This window comes from Pongo abelii, chromosome 2 (genome assembly GCF_028885655.2).
Source record: "Pongo abelii isolate AG06213 chromosome 2, NHGRI_mPonAbe1-v2.0_pri, whole genome shotgun sequence".
NCBI lineage: Eukaryota > Metazoa > Chordata > Mammalia > Primates > Hominidae > Pongo > Pongo abelii.
The window spans coordinates 78417547-78435240 of record NC_085928.1 but is presented as its reverse complement, the minus strand read 5'-3'; the positions used below and the strand labels follow the sequence as shown (position 1 = coordinate 78435240).

The following is a 17694-nucleotide window of genomic DNA, read 5'->3' as shown; positions in this document are numbered from 1 at the left end:
TAAATATCAATGGATAATTTTTTTCCAGAAAAACACATTTTAAGTATAGAGAATGGTACATTAGATATAGCATGGAATTTGGATCCAAACAGACTGTTCAAATTTCATCTTCTAACATTGAATAATTTTTTTTTTAATTTGGCAAGCCATTTAACCTCTCTGATCCTAGATTCTTCATTCTTAAAATCTGGGCAACAATGCCCGCATAACAAGAATTGAATTAAGAATGCCGTCTTATGTATGTAAGTGGCTTTCCAACATAGTTGTTGCTCAATAAATGATAGCTTTTGCTACTTATTAACAGTAATAATAAAATTTGAGAATATTTCTGATTTTTATATTTGCATTTTATCTTCCCAAATAGATTATTCGCTCGTTGTGGACTGGCATCATAGTAAAACTCGTTTTCTTTCCTCAAAAACTCTCATCACAACTTTAAACAGCTAACAGCCTTCCAGGAAAAAGAACTCTGTAAAAAGACATTATTTTATTCAACAATGAAGCATTCTGTATCTAGACCTTGGCTGAAAATCCAGATGCTTACAGACCAAGAGAGAAGGTGGCCTGGATCATTCCTTATGAAATTTTGACTTGTGCTCCTTTGATCCAGACACACATCGTGTCACGTAAATCTCCTACAAATATTCTCCATTCTACCAAGATATGCCCTTTCTTGTTTCTGAAATTTAGAGATTTCAGTCTGTCTTTCACTTTACCACAGTTTGGTAGAGTCATAGGTTCAATACTATTTTATTTTCCTCTTAATGCTAAGAACATCCAAGTATATAAGTGCAATGATAGATAGTACCTGGCAGTCTAACCCAGTATCAGGGGACATTGTGAAGTGGTGGAGACTATGGTAAATGGGCAAGTTTACGCCCTACCCAAAGGGGCAGCTACACATCTGATAATCCTGGTAATAAATCCTGATAATATTTATAAACTATTTTCTTAATTAGCCCAGGTGCCTGGATTTCTATAACTATTACTTACTAGTTAAAATGAGTAAAAATGGTAGTGACTTAATGCGTTTTTAAGATCTTTCCAGATTTCGAGGGACAAAGAAGAATTCTTGTTTACTCTCTGCCAAATGGAGGTGTCTTGAAAGAATATGTGACAAGATAAACAAGAGAGGAATGCACTTCAGCAGCCATGGAGCAAAGTTTCATAGAGAAATGCAATGCTGTTTTGGTTCAGTAAGAAAGGTGTCTGCCAGCACCTGCAGTGACTCATCACCTCCTTAAGGATTTGTCCTCTGAAGTAGCCATTCAGTTCTCCCCGTTATAACATGTTGCTAACCCAGGTACTCTTTCTGCTCAACTCTCCACGTGTTTGGATACCCCTACTACATTTTTCTGTGCTCTGTTTCCTATCTCGTGATTGCTACTACATGAATAACGCATGATTTTAGCTGTCTCAGAGTTTTTCCAGCTTGCACCTCAGTTCAGATTCCTCTAGAGGGAAGATCTTACTGGGTCTGTTAGTCACCGCCCAGTTTACCTGGTGTTCTTGGCCAAGCTTTCAAGTCACTCCTCTGCTTAGCTTGAAGACTACTGATCTGTGGACAAGTCCCTGAGGTCAGGTCCCCACATTGGTCCAATCAGTTGTGGACAAGGTTGGTAGAGTCACGTGGTCTGACGCTCAGTGACTCCTTCACAAGAAACTCCTTGAGGTCATGACAAACTCTGAGGCACCTCAGAAGGAATAGAAAATATTCTAACTTGTATTATTTTGACTGACTGGTACAAATAATAATTTTTACCCTATCTCTTCAGCTTAACTATAGGTTGCCAAAAATCCTCAATGATTCAAATGCATTTTTAATTCAAAAAAGCAACACATTATTTGATATTTGGCTCAGTAGTCCTATGTCTTCTGAAGTTAGCAGGGTTTACAATGTCTGTTCTGCCCAGAAATGATTTATGTCTTTTGATACTCAAACTCCATTAACAGTTGGTAAAGTTTTAAAATAGAATTGTAAATTTTCATATTGCTCTGCACAGAGATCATATGCACGAAAGCTCACTGATGATGTAAAGTAGGGCTGCTTGTGCAGTCTAATTCTGAACAGTGGGTCAGTAAAATATCAAATTAATTATTGGGAGAGATTTATATAAAGTGTCATTCCTAATAGGTAACTAAAGTATCTGTCTTGGATGTTTGATTTCTAATTAGCTATGAAGTTCTAACACTAGTGAGTTATGCACAGATTCAGTTAGGAGGAGCTCCTTTGACATAGAGGACAGAACTTCGGAATGAATAATGCCTTACAATTACTCATTTCTTCCTTTTAGATTTATATCTAAAATTTCCTATTCCCATCAAAGTGAAGTATAGTTCAGTTTTCTGGACAAATATTATCTTTGAATTCTGAATCTTCACAACTGTGAAGCCTTTTTATTTCTTGTTTAAGTCCAAAGTTAGAATTCTCTGTTGGTAATGAGTTCCTCTGTCTCTTTTAGAAGTCTGTTCAGTCACTTCTCTACACATTTAGACCACATGCACACAAGCATCATGAGAAGGAGAAAATTGAAATGTTCTAATTACAAATGAATAAATATTCACTGAAATAATTTGTTTCCTATTCAAGTTTTACCTTAGTAAGATTCCAAATTGAAACTCTTATCTATGATGTTTGAACAACTCAGTGAAAAGCTACAGTTTACAAAAAGTGAACAAGAGAACCATCAATAGGAAATCCCTATGCGATATGTTAACATAAACCAATATTAACAAAAAGACTGTTGGTTTTTCAGATCCCTTTCTTCTGCTTTACTTTGATTTTTAGTCAATTGCAATATGGACCATAATAAAAATGAACTAATTTTATTTATTATCATCATTATTATTATTATTATTATTATTATTTTGAGAAGAAGTCCCACTCTCTTGCCCAGGCTGAAGTGCAGTGGTGCAATCTCGGCTCACTGCAACCTCCACCTCCCAGGTTCAAGCAATAATCCTGCCTCAGTCTCCGGAGTAGCTGGGATTACAGGCATGCGCCATGTCCAGCTAATTATTGTATTTTTAGTAGAGATGGGATTTCACCATGTTGGCCAGGCTGGCCTCGAACCCCTGACCTCAGGTGATCTGCCCACCTTGGCCCCCCCAGTACTAGGATTACAGGCATGAGCCACTGCTCCCGGCCCCCGAAAATGACCTAATTTTTAAAAACCTAAACCACTAAAACACTCAATTTATTATTCCTTTATTTATTGGGGTAAAAAATGCATAATATGAAATCTACCCTCTTAACTAATTTTTAAATGTACACTATGGTATTGTTAACTATAAACACAATGTTGAATAGCACATCTCTAGAACTTTTGGAGCTTGTATAATTGAAACTTTATGCCCATTGAACAGCAAGTCCTCATTTCCCCTCCCTTCATACTTGGCAACCGCCATTCCACCTCTGCTTTCATGATCTTGACTACTTCAGATATGTCGTGTAAATGGAATTCATGCAGTATTTGTCCTTCTGTGACTGACTTATTTCACTTAGCATAGTGCCCTCAATGTTCATCCATGCTGCAGCATTTGACAGAATTTTCTTCTCTTTTTATGACTGAATAATATTCAATTGTATGTGTATGCCACATTTTCTTTATTCATTCATCCATCAATGAACATTAAGATTGCTTCAAGATTATGTTGTCTAATTTCCACGTTTGTGAATTTTCCAGCTTTCTTTTCACTGTCGATTTCTAGTTTCATTCCACTGTGATCAGAAAAGATGCTTGGTATGATTTCAATCTTTTAAAATTTATTAGGACTTGTTTTTTTGTGATCTTTCTTGGAAAATGTTTCATGTGCTTTAAAGAGTAATATACATTCTACTGCTATTGGGTAGACTGTTCTGTGAATTGGTCATAAACATTTTTTTTCCTAAGGTGTAGTTCATGTCTTCTGTATCCTATTAATCTTCTGTCTGGATGTCTTATTCATTATATGATAGGATATTAAAGTCTCCTACTATGATTGTGTTGCTATCTACTTATTTTAGTTGTCAATGTTTACTTCATATATTTAGGTACTCTCATGTTGGATGTATGTATTCTAATAATTCCTATATCTTCCTGATAAATTCATACTTTTGTCACTATATAATGTCCTTCTTTGTTTGTTGTAAGAGTTTTTTACTTAAATTCTATTTTGTCTGATATAAGTATGGCTGCCTAGCTCTCTTTTGGTTACCAGTTACATGGAAGATTCTTTTCTACCCTTTCACTTTCAGTTTATGTGTATCCTTAAGTGTAAAGTGAGTATAGATTCACATAATTGGATCCTGGTTTTTTTTTTTCATTTATTCAGCCACTCTGTCCTTTGTTTGGGGATTTAATCTATTTCCATTTACAGTAATTATTAATAGCAAATAAATTAATATTGCCATTAAAAAGTATTTTCTAGCTGCTTTATAGATCTTTTGTCCTTCTTTTCCTCTATTGCTGTCTTTGTTCGTGTTTTAAAAAATTTTTTGCATTGATATATTTTGATAAATTTCTCATTTTCTTTTGTGTTTCTGCTATAGATTTTCTTTGTGGTTACCATGTGGCTTATATAAAATCTTATATAGTTATAGCAATCTCTTTTAAGCTGATGACAACATAAGTTCAATTGCATACATAAACTACTTTTAATTCTCCCTGCAACACTTTATATTATTGTTAGAAATTACATTTTTATTATATATTTATTTCTGTATTATAATATCCCATCAGTTATTTTCAGTATACATCAATGTGAAACACAAATTACTTATTTATTTATTTATTTATTTTTATTTTATTTTTTTTTTGGAAACAGAGCCTCACTCTGTCTGGAGTGTAGTGGTGCGATCTTGGCTCACTGCACCTCTGCCTCCCGGGTTCAAGTGATTATCCTGCCTCAGCCTCCTGAGTAGCTGGGATTATAGGCATGTGCCACCATGCCCAGTTAATTTTTGTATTTTTAGTAGAGACAGGTTTTCACCATCTTGGCTAGGCTTGTCTCAAACTCCCGACCTCAGGTGATCTGTCTGCCTCGGCCTCCCAAAGTGCTGGGATTACAGGGGTGAGCCACCACACCCAGCTGGCCTAGATTACTTCTATGTTTTTTTTTTTTTTTAAATCTTTGTAAATATGTACTTGAGTATTTATATTATGATTTGTCTGCATGGTAAAGTCAAGCTGAATTAATAATGAGTATGTGAAATACTGTGTTAAATACTATAAAATTGCTTTCCAGAAATTTATTCCAATTTGCACACTCACAATTCCTTCTATCCAAATTGTCATGCCCATACACATTTAAAAAAAAAAAAGCCTCACTCTTGTTGGCCCCAGCATGTGATAGATTTTTAAAGAAAGATTTTGGTCATATTTTAGCTCTTTGCACAGTAACAGCTACCCATTCTAATCCCTTGGCCACGTGGCAGGCTTGTGTGCATGTGTTTCAGGAGTTGCTGGCAAGCAGCTTGCAAAAGCCAGAGTAGAGTAAGAAAGAGAGAAAGAAAGAAGGAAAACAACAACAACAACAACAAAACCTTAAAACCCTGTCCTTTAAATATTGGGAATCTGTACTCTGATTGCTGATTGCTGATTGCTGCTTCTGATCATAGGCAGGAAATCATTCTTTTTGCATCTCCCCGCCATGTTGCAAGCTTCCCGCATTTGATTGAAGTGACATCCAAAGTATTTAAAGGGCTGGGGCCTGTTTTAACCTTTATTTCTAACTCTTCCCCTTTTGGGAGCCAGACATTAAGAACTAGGACATTCAAATGCAACCACATATAAAGGGGAAATTAGAAATTCACTGTATATGCCCAGAGAAGGGTGCCAGGTAAGAGAAGACCTGGAAAGACCTTAGGTTTGCACTTCAGTCTGATCCCTGGCACAGAGAGAGCCTACAACAATCAGAACAAAAACAGAAATAAAACCAAATATACTCCATGGAAAAGGGAGGATCTGATTCCTAGAATTAACACATTATTAGATTCAAATGTCCAGTTTTAACAAAAAAAATTTACAAGATAAAAAGAAATCGGAAATATGGCTCATTTGAAAGGGAAAAGCAACAACAACAAAAACTGTCGGTGAATCTACTAGAAAAAGGCTTTAAAATAACTGTCTTAAAGATGATCAAAGAACTAAAGGAAGATGTAAAAAAAGTATAAAAGAGAAATGATGTGTGAATGAAATGGGAACATCAATAAAGAGGTAGAAAACAGAAAGGAAACTAAATGAAATTAGGAGCTGAAAAATATAATACATGACATAAAAATTTACTGGAGGGATTCAAATGCAGGTTTGGGCCAGCAGAAAGAACCGGTACACTTAAAATACAACAATGGACATTATCAAGTCTGAGGAACAGAACGGAAAAAGGTTAAAGTAAAGTGCAATCCAGCCTAAGGGACCTGTAGGACACCATAAAATACACCAACGTATACGCTGAAGGACTCCCAAAGGAGAAGTGAGAGAAAAGGGCAGAGAAAATATTTGAAAAAAAAAAAAAAAAGCAAATTGCAGGTCAATATCCTCTATGAACATTGATGCAGAAATCCTCAGGACAATATTAGCAAATCAAATTCAATTGCATATTAAAATGATCATACACCATGACCAAGTGGTATTTCTACCTGAGATGCAAAGATGATTTAACATATGAAAATCAATCAATGTAATATACCACATTAACAGATTGAAGGAATAAGTTCACATAATCATATTTATTAATGCAGAGAAAAGCACTTAACAAAATTTAACAAACTAAGACTGCCTCTACATAATAAAAATTATGTATAAAAAAACTGAAAACCAACATTATTCTCATTAGTGAAAGACTGAAAGCTTTTTCTATAACATTAAGAACAAAACAAGGATGCCTACTCTCACTACTTCTATTCAACAAAGTACTGGAAGTCTTAGCAGAGCAAATGGTCAATGAAAAGAAATAAAAGGCATCCAAATATAAAATGAATAAGTGAAATCATCTGTTTGTAGATAACATGATCTTATATGTAGAAAACCCTAAAGATTCCATGAAAAACATTATAAATAATAAACAAATTCAGTAAAGTTGCAGAATACAAAATTGACACACAAAAATCAGTTGTGTTTCTATACACTAATAATGTATAATCCAAAAGGAAATTAAAAAAAAATCTCATCTATAATACTATCAAAAAAATAAAGTACTTAGGGAAACACTTAAACAAGAAAGTGACAGACATATACACTGAAAATTATAAAACATTGTTAAAAGAAATTTAAGAAAACATAAATAAATGCAAAATATCCAATGTTCATGGATTGGAAGACAATATTGTTAATACGTCTATACTATCCAAAGTGATCTATCTACATATTAAATGGAATTTCTATCAAAATCCTAGTGACATATTTTCCAGAAGTAGAAAAACCCATGCTAAAATTTATACGAAATGTCAAAGAACCCTGAATAGCCAAGACAATGTTGATACAAAAGAACAAAGCTGGAGGATTCGTACTTCCTGATTTCAAAACTTACTACAAAGCTACAGTAATAAAAACACTGTGGCTCTGTCATGAAGACAAACATTTGGAATGGATACAAATGGAATGGAATAGAGAGCCCAGAAATCAACCCTCAAATATATGGTCACATGATAGTCAACAAGAGTGTGAGGATCATTCAATGAGGAAATGGACAATTTTTCAACAAATGTTATTGGGAGAACTGGACATCCTCATGTAGAAGACTGAAGTTGGATCTTTAACTAACACTGTATAAAAATTGATTGGAACAATTCAAAATTGTTCCATGACCCAAATATAACACTTAAAACTATAAAATTTTTAGACAAAGATATTGGGCAAAATCTTCATGACACTGAATTTGTCAATGATTTCTTGGCTATGATACCAAAGGCATAGGCAACAACAAAAATAGACAAATTAAACTTCATTAAATTTTCTAAACATTGTGCATCAAAACACACTATCAACAGAGCAAAATGCAACCCAGAAAATGGGAGAAAATATTTGCAAATTTTATATCTGATAAAGGATTAACATTTAGTATATATAGAACACTCCTAAAGTTCAACAACAGAAAAACCTAACAACTTGATTCAAAATTGGGCAAGAGATTTGAAAAGACCTTTATCAAAAAAAGATAATCAAATAGTGAGTGAGTGATATGGTTGTCTGTGTCCCTACCCAAATCTCATCTTGAATGAGATGAGATTCAATTCCCATGTGTTGTGGGAGGGACCTGGTTGGATGTAATTAAATCATAGGGGCTGGGCTTTCCCATGCTGTTCTGGTGATAGTGAATAAGTCTCATGGGATCTGATGGTTTTATAAAGGGCAGTTCTCCTGCACATGCTCTTTTGACTGCTGCCATGTAAGACATGCCTTTGCTTCTCCTTTGCCTTCTACCATGATTGTGAGGCCTTCCCAGCCATGTGGAACTGTGAGTCCATTAAACTTCTTTCCTTTATAAATTGCCCAGTTTCAGGTATGTCTTTATTAGCAGTGTGACAACAGACTAATACAATGAGCATGATGATTAATTAGGAAAATGCACACCAGAACTACAGTGAGATACCACGTCATACCCATTAGGATGGCTAGTATTAGAACAAAGAAGAAAAAGAAAAGAAAAGGTGTTGGCAAGTATGTGGAGAAATTGGAACCCTTGTGCATTGTTGGTAGGAATGCAAAAATGGTGCAGCCACTGTGGAAAACAGTATGGCAATTCCTCAAAAACTGAAAAGTAGAACTATCATATGATTCAGCAATTCCACTTCTTGGTATACAGCCAACATAACTGAACTCAAGTTCTCAAAAATATATTTGTACACTCATGTTCACAGCAGCATTATTCACAATAGCTAAAATGTGGAAGCAACTGATGAATGGATAAGTAAAATGTGTTGTATACTTACATAGGAATATTGTGCAGGAAGGACACTTGGACACATGCTATGCCATGAATGAACTTTGAAGACATATTGCTACATTGAATAATAAAGTCACAAAAAGACAAATACTGTTTGACTCCACTTAAATGAGGCACTTAAAGTTGTCAAACTCACAGAGACATCATGGTTGCCTGGGTCTGTCAAGGAGGGGGAAACAGAGAGTGTTTAATGGATATGGATTTTCAGTTTGCAAGATAGAAAGAGTTTTGTAGATGAATGGTGATGATAGTTACACAACAATATAACTATACATAATACTACCAAATTGTACACTTAAAAATGACTAAGATAGTAAATTTTATGTTACATGTATTATACCACATTAAAACATTTTAAAAAATATTGTCACTTTTTAGAATTTACACTTCTTTAATTTTGACGTTTACAATCTTCTCATGTACTTATTGGCTATTTGTATTTTTTAATTGCCTGTTTATATCATTTGCCTATTTTTTAAAAAAACAACTGAGTAGTTTGTTATTGACTTGAATGAAGTATCTATACACATTAGCAAATACTCCTTTGTCTGACATATAAGCCTTTAAAGCAGAAAATTTCATCATTATCTGGTGACTCAGGATAAGGTGGAGCTGGTCTGAGGGAGGAACTGCTATTGGTAGACTGTTTTTTTAGTCAACAATTTGTCTTGCTAATTTTGGTCATGCAAACCTATAATTTGTATTTCATTGAGACCATGCTGTGATTTCAAAATGACCTTCCAAAATCAAACATTCTATATTTTTGGACACTGAAGTCCCAGTAAAGCTTGTACAATTTTATTTTTTCATAAATTATATTTGTAATGTTGTGTCTGCCTTGTATTCTGGGAGGCTTTTCATTCCTCAAAGGTGTTACAAAAATAAATGAGTTGATTTACAAAAATGCAATTCATATTTTATTATTTTTGTTCCCATAATGCTTACTTCATCTTGATTCATAAGTGAGTGATGTATTGGATTAATTCTTGGCATACACCAGTTTGATTTTAATTTGTTGAACAGCATTATTCATAAATAGTAAAATAAATAATTTCATGTTAGAAGGCCTGATTCTAAAATGACTAATTTTCAGCATGGCTTGGTGTTTATCACGTAGGATACTTGATTCTACAAAACACTCACATATATTTTGAAAACTTTATAACATTTCTATTCTTATGCCTGGAAATAATATAATAGAGAACTAAAAGTATTTTAGAAACCACTAATCTATCTCCACCAAACACATTTAAATTAACACATTTAAACCCTCACAATTTAAATTAAAATTTAGCTGCTATTAATTACAATGCAAAAAACTAGTTGTGATGGTTTAGCATAAAACTAATGTTTCAAACTGCAAATAATTTAAACATTTCAAAATGGACCAAAAGCTGTTGTTTCACCTTTGGATTAACAGCCAATTACTGTTTAATATTTAGCAGTAACAAATGGCTACTTTAAAGAGTTTCTATCTTTCCACTTCAAAGGAAGCCTGTGGGAGCCCACATGATTCCTGGTATGGAAGTTGAAAATGAATCATGTATATAACACTCAATATTGAATATATAATTGTGTCCGGAATTGGTGGGTTCTTGAATCCTCGTGGTGTTACAGTCCTTAAAGGTGGCGTGTCTGGAGTTGTTTGTTCTTCCTGGTAGGTTCATGGTCTCACTGGCTTCAGGAGTGACGCTGCACACCTGGAACGTGGAAATTAGACAACATAATCTTGAAGCAATCTTAATGTCCACTGATGGATGAATGAATAAAGAAAACGTGGCATACACATACAATTGAATATTATTCAGTCATAAAGTTCATAAAGGTGGCACGTCTGGAGTTGTTCCTTCCTCCCATCTGGAGTTATTCTTTCCTGCCAGTGGGTTCGTAGTCTCGCTGGCTTCAGGAGTCAAGCTGCAGACCCTTCCCGTGACTGTTAACATTTCTTAAAGGCGGGGCAAACCCAAAGAGTGGGCAGCAGCAAGATTTACTGCAAAGAGCAAAAGAACAAAGTCACCACAGCATGGAAGGAGACCTGAGCCAGCTGCCTGGCTGGCTCGGGTGGTCTGCTTTTATTCCCTTATCTGGCCCCACCCACATCCTACTGATTGGTCCATTTTGCCAAGAGCTGACTGGTCCATTTTACAGAGAGCTGATTGGTCCGTTTTGACAGAGTGCTGATTGGTCCGTTCACAAACCTTTAGTTAGACACAGAGTGCTGATTCGTGCATTTACAAACCTTTAGCTAGACACAGAGTGCTGATTAGCGCTTTTACAAACCTTTAGCTAGACAGAAAAGTTCTCGAAGTCCCCACCCTACCCAGAAACCCAGCCGGCTTCACCTCTCAATGGCAGTCGCAGCGGGACATTGTGGCACCTAGCCCGGGCACTCTGGCAGCCCAGAGGGAGCTCATCTCCGGATCAAGCCCAGCAGGCGCCTGCCGGCCGCGGGTGCGGAGCCCGCCAAACCCGCGCCCACCCGGAACCCAGGCCCGCCCAATAGCGCCGGCGCGCAGCCCCGGCGGGCGGGCGCCTCTCCTTCCACACCTCCCCGCCAGCAGAGGGAGCTGGCTCCGTCCTCGGCCAGCCCCAGAGAGGGGCCACCTCAGCGCAGCGGCGGGCTGAAGAGCTCCTAGAGCGCGGCGAGAGAGGACGCCGAGGCCGAGGAAGCGCCCAGAGCGAGTGAGAGCTGCTAGCACGTTATCACCTCTCATAATGAGGTAAGTGTATAATATGAAGAGTCCGGAGACCCAAAGGTTCTTTTCAGTTCTTCCTCTGGCTCAGTGTGAGAACGGGGTTAACGTTCTTTGCTTTCTTGGCCTCCCTTCTCATCCTCAAGAAAGAAGGTTTGGAATCACCGATAGATTTACTGCAAAACTTATGTAGTTTAAACTTCATGGATCCTCACTTGCACAGGTCACTTTCAAAGCCCTGGGAGCTCAAATATTTCTGACTTCATATTTTAAAATTATTTTTCTTAAGCCACCTCACGCCCCCAACCCCAGTGGTATGCGCTGCTGGATTCACAAACCCTAGATTCGTCACTGATTAGAATACATTATTTAAAGTTTCCTCCATTTCGACAATCCAATCCTTCTATGTGAATACTTAATAATTGTTTATATCTAGTTACTCATAACTGTTGTCACCCATAGTGTTTTCTCTCCTAGGAAGTTTCTGCTTTTTAAAATAACACTTTACAGCTATTATGAAGATAGAGATTTTCACTGAGATGTTGTAAAAACTCTGCAGATCCATTATACTAGACCTATATATACCGTGTATTATACTAGTCAGGATTCTTCTGAGAAACAGAACCACTAGGTTCTGTTCAAGCGCAGGAGATAAGAAAAAATATCCCAGCTCAAGCAGTGAGATGAAAAGAAGGGGGTTAGTCCTGCTTCCTCCACCTTTTGTTTTATTCAAGCCTGCAATGGATTGGATGATGCTCACACCATCGGTAAAAGGAATCTACTTTACTCATTCCGCCGATTCGAAAGCTAATCTCATCTGGAAACACCTTCATTGACACAGTCAGAAACAATGTTTAATCTGGGTACCCCCTGGCCCACTCAAGTTGACACATAAAATTAACCATCATATCTGTCTTCTTATCTTTAATTCTTCCCTCTGCTGACTTTTCTTGCCTCTGAGTTTAACAGTTCTCAGACTGTGATCTCAGCATTAGGTACATCAGAATCGTCAGGAGTTTTATTTTATTTTTTTAATGAAGATTATCAGGACTGCAATCCAGATTTACTGAATAATAAAAGGGGGGAGGGTTGCAGATACAAGAAACCTACATTTTGAACACGTCCTCCAAATGTTTGTGTCCCCTAGTCTTTAAAAGTCAACTATTCATTTGCATGTTCTAGAAGGTATGTGTGAATGTGCTTTTTCAAAATCGGGAGCAGATGGCAAGAAGAATAAGAATGTAAAAGCTAAATGTAGGTGAAAATTTGTGACCTATTCCCCAAACAAATATAAAAGGATGATATTATTATATTTTGATGTATTATATCACATAATATTCTGTGACTCAATGTACATCTTCTTTTTATTATGACATTTTCCCTTTCCATTTTTCTTGGTTCTCATAGCTGGTCAAAAAAAAGGAGAGAGAAAAGCTAGAAAGAAAAGCTGCACTTGCCTTGTTGAATTTCTCGCTTGTAGTTCCAGAACATGAGAAGAGGTGTTCTGGATAGATTAAGAGAAGTCACGGGGCAGAGACACTTGGTCTCACCCCTCCATTGATGCTCTGGGGAGAATCTTTGTGTAGACCTCCCTTATACTGCAAGGGGCTGCCCCAGTAAAGTTAGGAGAGAGGTGCAGCATACACACACACAGAGTAAAGGTCTAGTTTGCACACTGATCCTTTCTGAATTCCCTATGTGCTAGACGCTGAGTTGAGAGCCTGCTGCCTGCCATGAGGCCTTATGAGGGAACTCAAGATGACCCCAGGAAGGAAGCCATGTGCAAAGCATAGACCAGGAACCATAATGAGTGACCAGGAGAAGCTTAAGGGCTCCAATATATGTTCATATTGAAAGGGGAGATTTTGGAATGTTGTGGTAGTTAGATGAGTCCCACTTCACCTCACCCCACCATCTCCTGGAAGCCCCTGAGAAACAGTCACAGACCACAGTTGGGAAACACAATTTCCGTTATGAGAAGCCATCAACACCAAAAGTTGAAAAACAAAGGGAGTATTTACAGAGGGCTTTTCACAGTGCTGTAACATCTTCTGCTAGTTTTTTAATATGATAGTTTGCTTGAATAAGTGTGTCTGGAAGATAGAGAATCAAAAAGGAAAAACAAAGATGTGAGGCAATTAGTTGAAAAAGACTTTAATCAGCTGAGATTCCATGCTGGATTTTGGAAGACATAATCACATATTGTATGTGATTACCAGGGGTACGAGCAAGTGTGTGTGTGTGACAAAGAAAAGTGTACATTATTTCATCTGATGTGTCTGTTGCTCAGTTGAAATGTTATGCTGCCCAAGCTGTTGAGGTTGTGTATTTTCTTATTCAGTAGTCATTCATTTCACTGTGGATTTAAAAATGGAGACTCACCTCAAGGATTCACTGGAAATAAAAGTTATTACAGCCAAGCCAGTTGTTCATTTGCTCTTTATTTTCAAGTACCAGGAAGTTTGATATAGTTGAAGGAAGAGTATAAATGAAGATTGGTACAGTATAAATAAATAATTTTTGTTTGATGTGAAGAGAACTTTTAATATAACTTTTGTGAAAAAAATTTTTAAAGAAAAACAAGAAGGCAAATCCAGCCAAGTGTTTCTTGAAAGCCAGTTCTCAATGTCATAAAGGATTCATGGGAAAATATTAAATGTGGGCAATCAAATTAATTTCCATTAATTAATTATTCTGAGTTTTCATGCTTCTTGGAATCTTCCTCTTAAGAGCTCAGTCAACAATTTTAGTCTTTACAACCACATGTAAAGTCAAGATGGATATATTAATTTGAGGCTCAGTATTGACCATCATATCTAGAGGACAGCTCTTTATAAGCATAAGTTTAACCAATTTTATATTTTCAACTCAGGGTTAGTGGTGTTCTTGAATATAATGAGTAGGCAACAGAAAGAAATAGGAAGAGTATTTGGAAGTCAGGCCATTCATTTATACAAACGATTTATAAACATGCTGTTGAAACACATAGCTCTTACTTACAGTGTGGTTTTCTGTGCATCAGTGTTATTTACCCACATTTTGTTAACAAGTGTTTTGCTTCATGAGGTTACAGATAAATGCATATAAAATGACAAGTACTGTTATTATTGATTCTCTTAAACAGTAGCTTTGAGATTTGAAGACATTCCATCAGCATGTTGATCAGAAGGAAAAAGGCGCCTTAGGAAAGAGGCTAAACTGGTCTATAAAGTTATTTGAAGGAATCATCTTGGGAAGTTAGTTCCAAATGAAAAACTTTCTATTGCTGGAGGGCTATTCATTATCTCTGAGGTTGGCAGATTAGTGAGTTGCTGTTGTCTTTGATAACATGTCAAAAATAAGCTCAAAGTTATGAGATCAATTCTGGTATTAAAGAATTAGTTTTACTTTGTGGTATTGTTGAGCTCTACCAGAACCCCAGGGGCTATTTGAGAATTCTGGGTGTACATTAAAAATCCATTTTCACTACCCAGGATATACTTTTGTCTACATGTCAGTGGTTTTAATGACTAACGCTGGGTATGCAGCAAAAAATGGTATTGGTTTTACAGTAAATTCTTACTCATTTTATTTCATTTTTAGCAACAATTTAATTCTTAAAATTCCTGGGGAAGTAATGATTAATCAGATTGGATGAATAATTTTCAAATTATACTGTGCTCTTACCAATTTCCTCAGAATTCAATGTCTGCCAAACTTTTAATATTTATTTCTCCCAGGGATTGTAATTATGTTGTTGCTTATTCTAGCCAACATTTTTAAAATCGGATTTTGTTTTTCAAATGTAGTATCAATATTATCACTAAATATTTATTTGGCATACACATTTCTACCTTACCTTTTCAAAGATCAGTCTCATCTCTAGATGCTATTGTTCTTAATGATGCAAATGATTTGCTGTTTGACCAATATGGCTGCATAAATCACAGTGAGAGTAAATACTTGCAGTGATTGAAACTTCTAATTTACCTCTGTTATGCTATTTGCTCATTTCCTGTATATAAAAAAACACAATATTTTACTTAGTACTGACTTTTCCCCATGCCTGAGGAAGTAGTAAACTCTCCAAGAAAGGAGAAATAGCTACATATTTCTATAGAAATAGACAAACAAGCTATAATGAAGACTATAAATTTGGATACTTGTTAAATGGCTGAGGAGTATATTTGGTGCTGTGATAGCTATTAAATGCATTTTAACATCCATAATAATTGAGAATAGTAGCAAAACAATCATCATGAATAGTGAAACAAACATAAACTAAAAAGAAACTGCTGTTCATTATTTTTTGTGACTTTTTTCTAGTGCCAGATAATTCTTCCCTACTGTGATAATGGTATGAAACATCAATATAAACTATAAAATATGAAGGAATTTTCAAAATATTTTCATAATTATTTCATTACCCACACTTTCATTTTCAGAAATATCTCAAAATATGGTAATACTATAGTTGACTTGATAAGCTGGACCTTCTAAGAAAAAGATTGCACTTTGTTTTATACAATAACTCGGTAACGTTTATTGTGGACTTGTTGTGTGCAAGATTCTTTACCAAATTATAAAGATAAAAAGATTAATGAAATATGTAACTTATTTCAAGATACTGTGAACTTCCTTCTTTCCCTTCCTTCCTTCCTTCCTTCCTCCCTCCCTCCCTCTCTCCGTGCCTTCCTTCCTTGTCTTCTTTGTTCCCTCTCTCCCTCTTCCTTCCCTCCATTCCATAACTATATTTTGAACTGTTGGTTGTTAGACCTAATGCTTAGCACTGGACATAAAGCATGATATTTATTTTCATTAAATCAATTCAAGAAAAACTTTCAAACAAAACAGTCTATAACTAAGCAGCTTAGCTCAAACTGCATTTACAATTTTTTTCTTTCTTCCTTTCTCTCCAGTCTCAAGATGTAGCTTTGAGCCAAACTGCAAATGTGTTTTCTTTCATCTTGAAATATAGCCTCAGAATGTGCTGTGAACCTCCACTCTCCTCTCCCTTTCCCACTTTATGCTCCCATGCCTTGTGCACATTTATTTACCTAGGTACTTGTTAAGCACACACCATGCTCTCTTATCGGGTCATAAATTTCCTTAGAAGCTTTAGGGGCCGGATCCTGATACAGACCAGACACCTCTAGAGTTCTCTCTCCAACGCATGATTACCTCAAGCCTGGAATCCACTCTTGACTAGAGATTGACTGTAAGATTGACTGCAATTGATTTGTAACCTGGTTGGGCCCATCCTGGTACGGGTTTCTTCACTAGATGGAATAATAATTCAAAACAAGTCATCGGAGCAGGTTGCACCACCTGACACCTCCTAAATCGTTTGTTTCTCCTGCATTCCAAACCTCTCGCTTTAAAAACCCCTGCATTGCCTCCACAAATTAAAGAGTGGAAATGTTTGGAAAGAATTCCACCCAGTCTTCCCCTTGGCTACCACAGATAATAAAGCTTGCTCTCTTTCTGTCACACCTCGCTCTTGTTATTTTGGCTTCTTTCTCCAAGCAGCAAGAGCTGGACCCTTTTGCCTGTTACAAGTCTTTAAATAGGATAGTTTTCAAATGTCTTCCTCAGTAAAAAATATGATTCTATCCCTCCAATAACATAACCTTTTCTTTTCCTTTTCTGTCTGTTGGGAGGAGTTTAAAAAGGAAGGGTGGGCATTCCATATGTATGTGAAATTTCCTGTTGGTTCCTGAAAAAATGATAAATTTTTCAATGATGTATCTAGAAAATAGTGACTTCTGTGATTTAATTTATGATATACTAGCATATGTTTTGTGGCAGAAGAAAACCCTTAAATTTAGTATGCAGAACTCACAGTTGGGGGCACAGTGGAACAGACTCATACTGAGACTTGCCTGCATTCTGGATAGGGTAATTGAGTCCATAGAGCTGCACTTCATCATCTGCTAAGTCGGCAGTTAATTTTCTTTCTAGTGCATTATTTACTTCAAAATTAACATTCATGAGAACTCAAGGAATACAAGCTAGCCTAAAAGATTTAGGCTTCGTCTACATTTGTCTTCTACATGAAGGCAACAATTTTATAGCTCACCCAAGTGCCCTAAAATAT

General features: G+C 36.2%; 1 long non-coding RNA gene across 1 annotated transcript in view; it reads left to right on the top strand.

The window, feature by feature from the left end:
• The first annotated feature begins 11283 nt into the window (after positions 1-11283).
• The window catches only part of LOC129056750 (uncharacterized), a 73347-nt gene continuing 66936 nt past the window's right edge, over positions 11284-17694 (top strand). The window contains exon 1 of the long non-coding RNA XR_008521376.2: positions 11284-11645. This is a non-coding gene — a long non-coding RNA (uncharacterized LOC129056750). The remainder of the gene's footprint in view (positions 11646-17694) is intronic.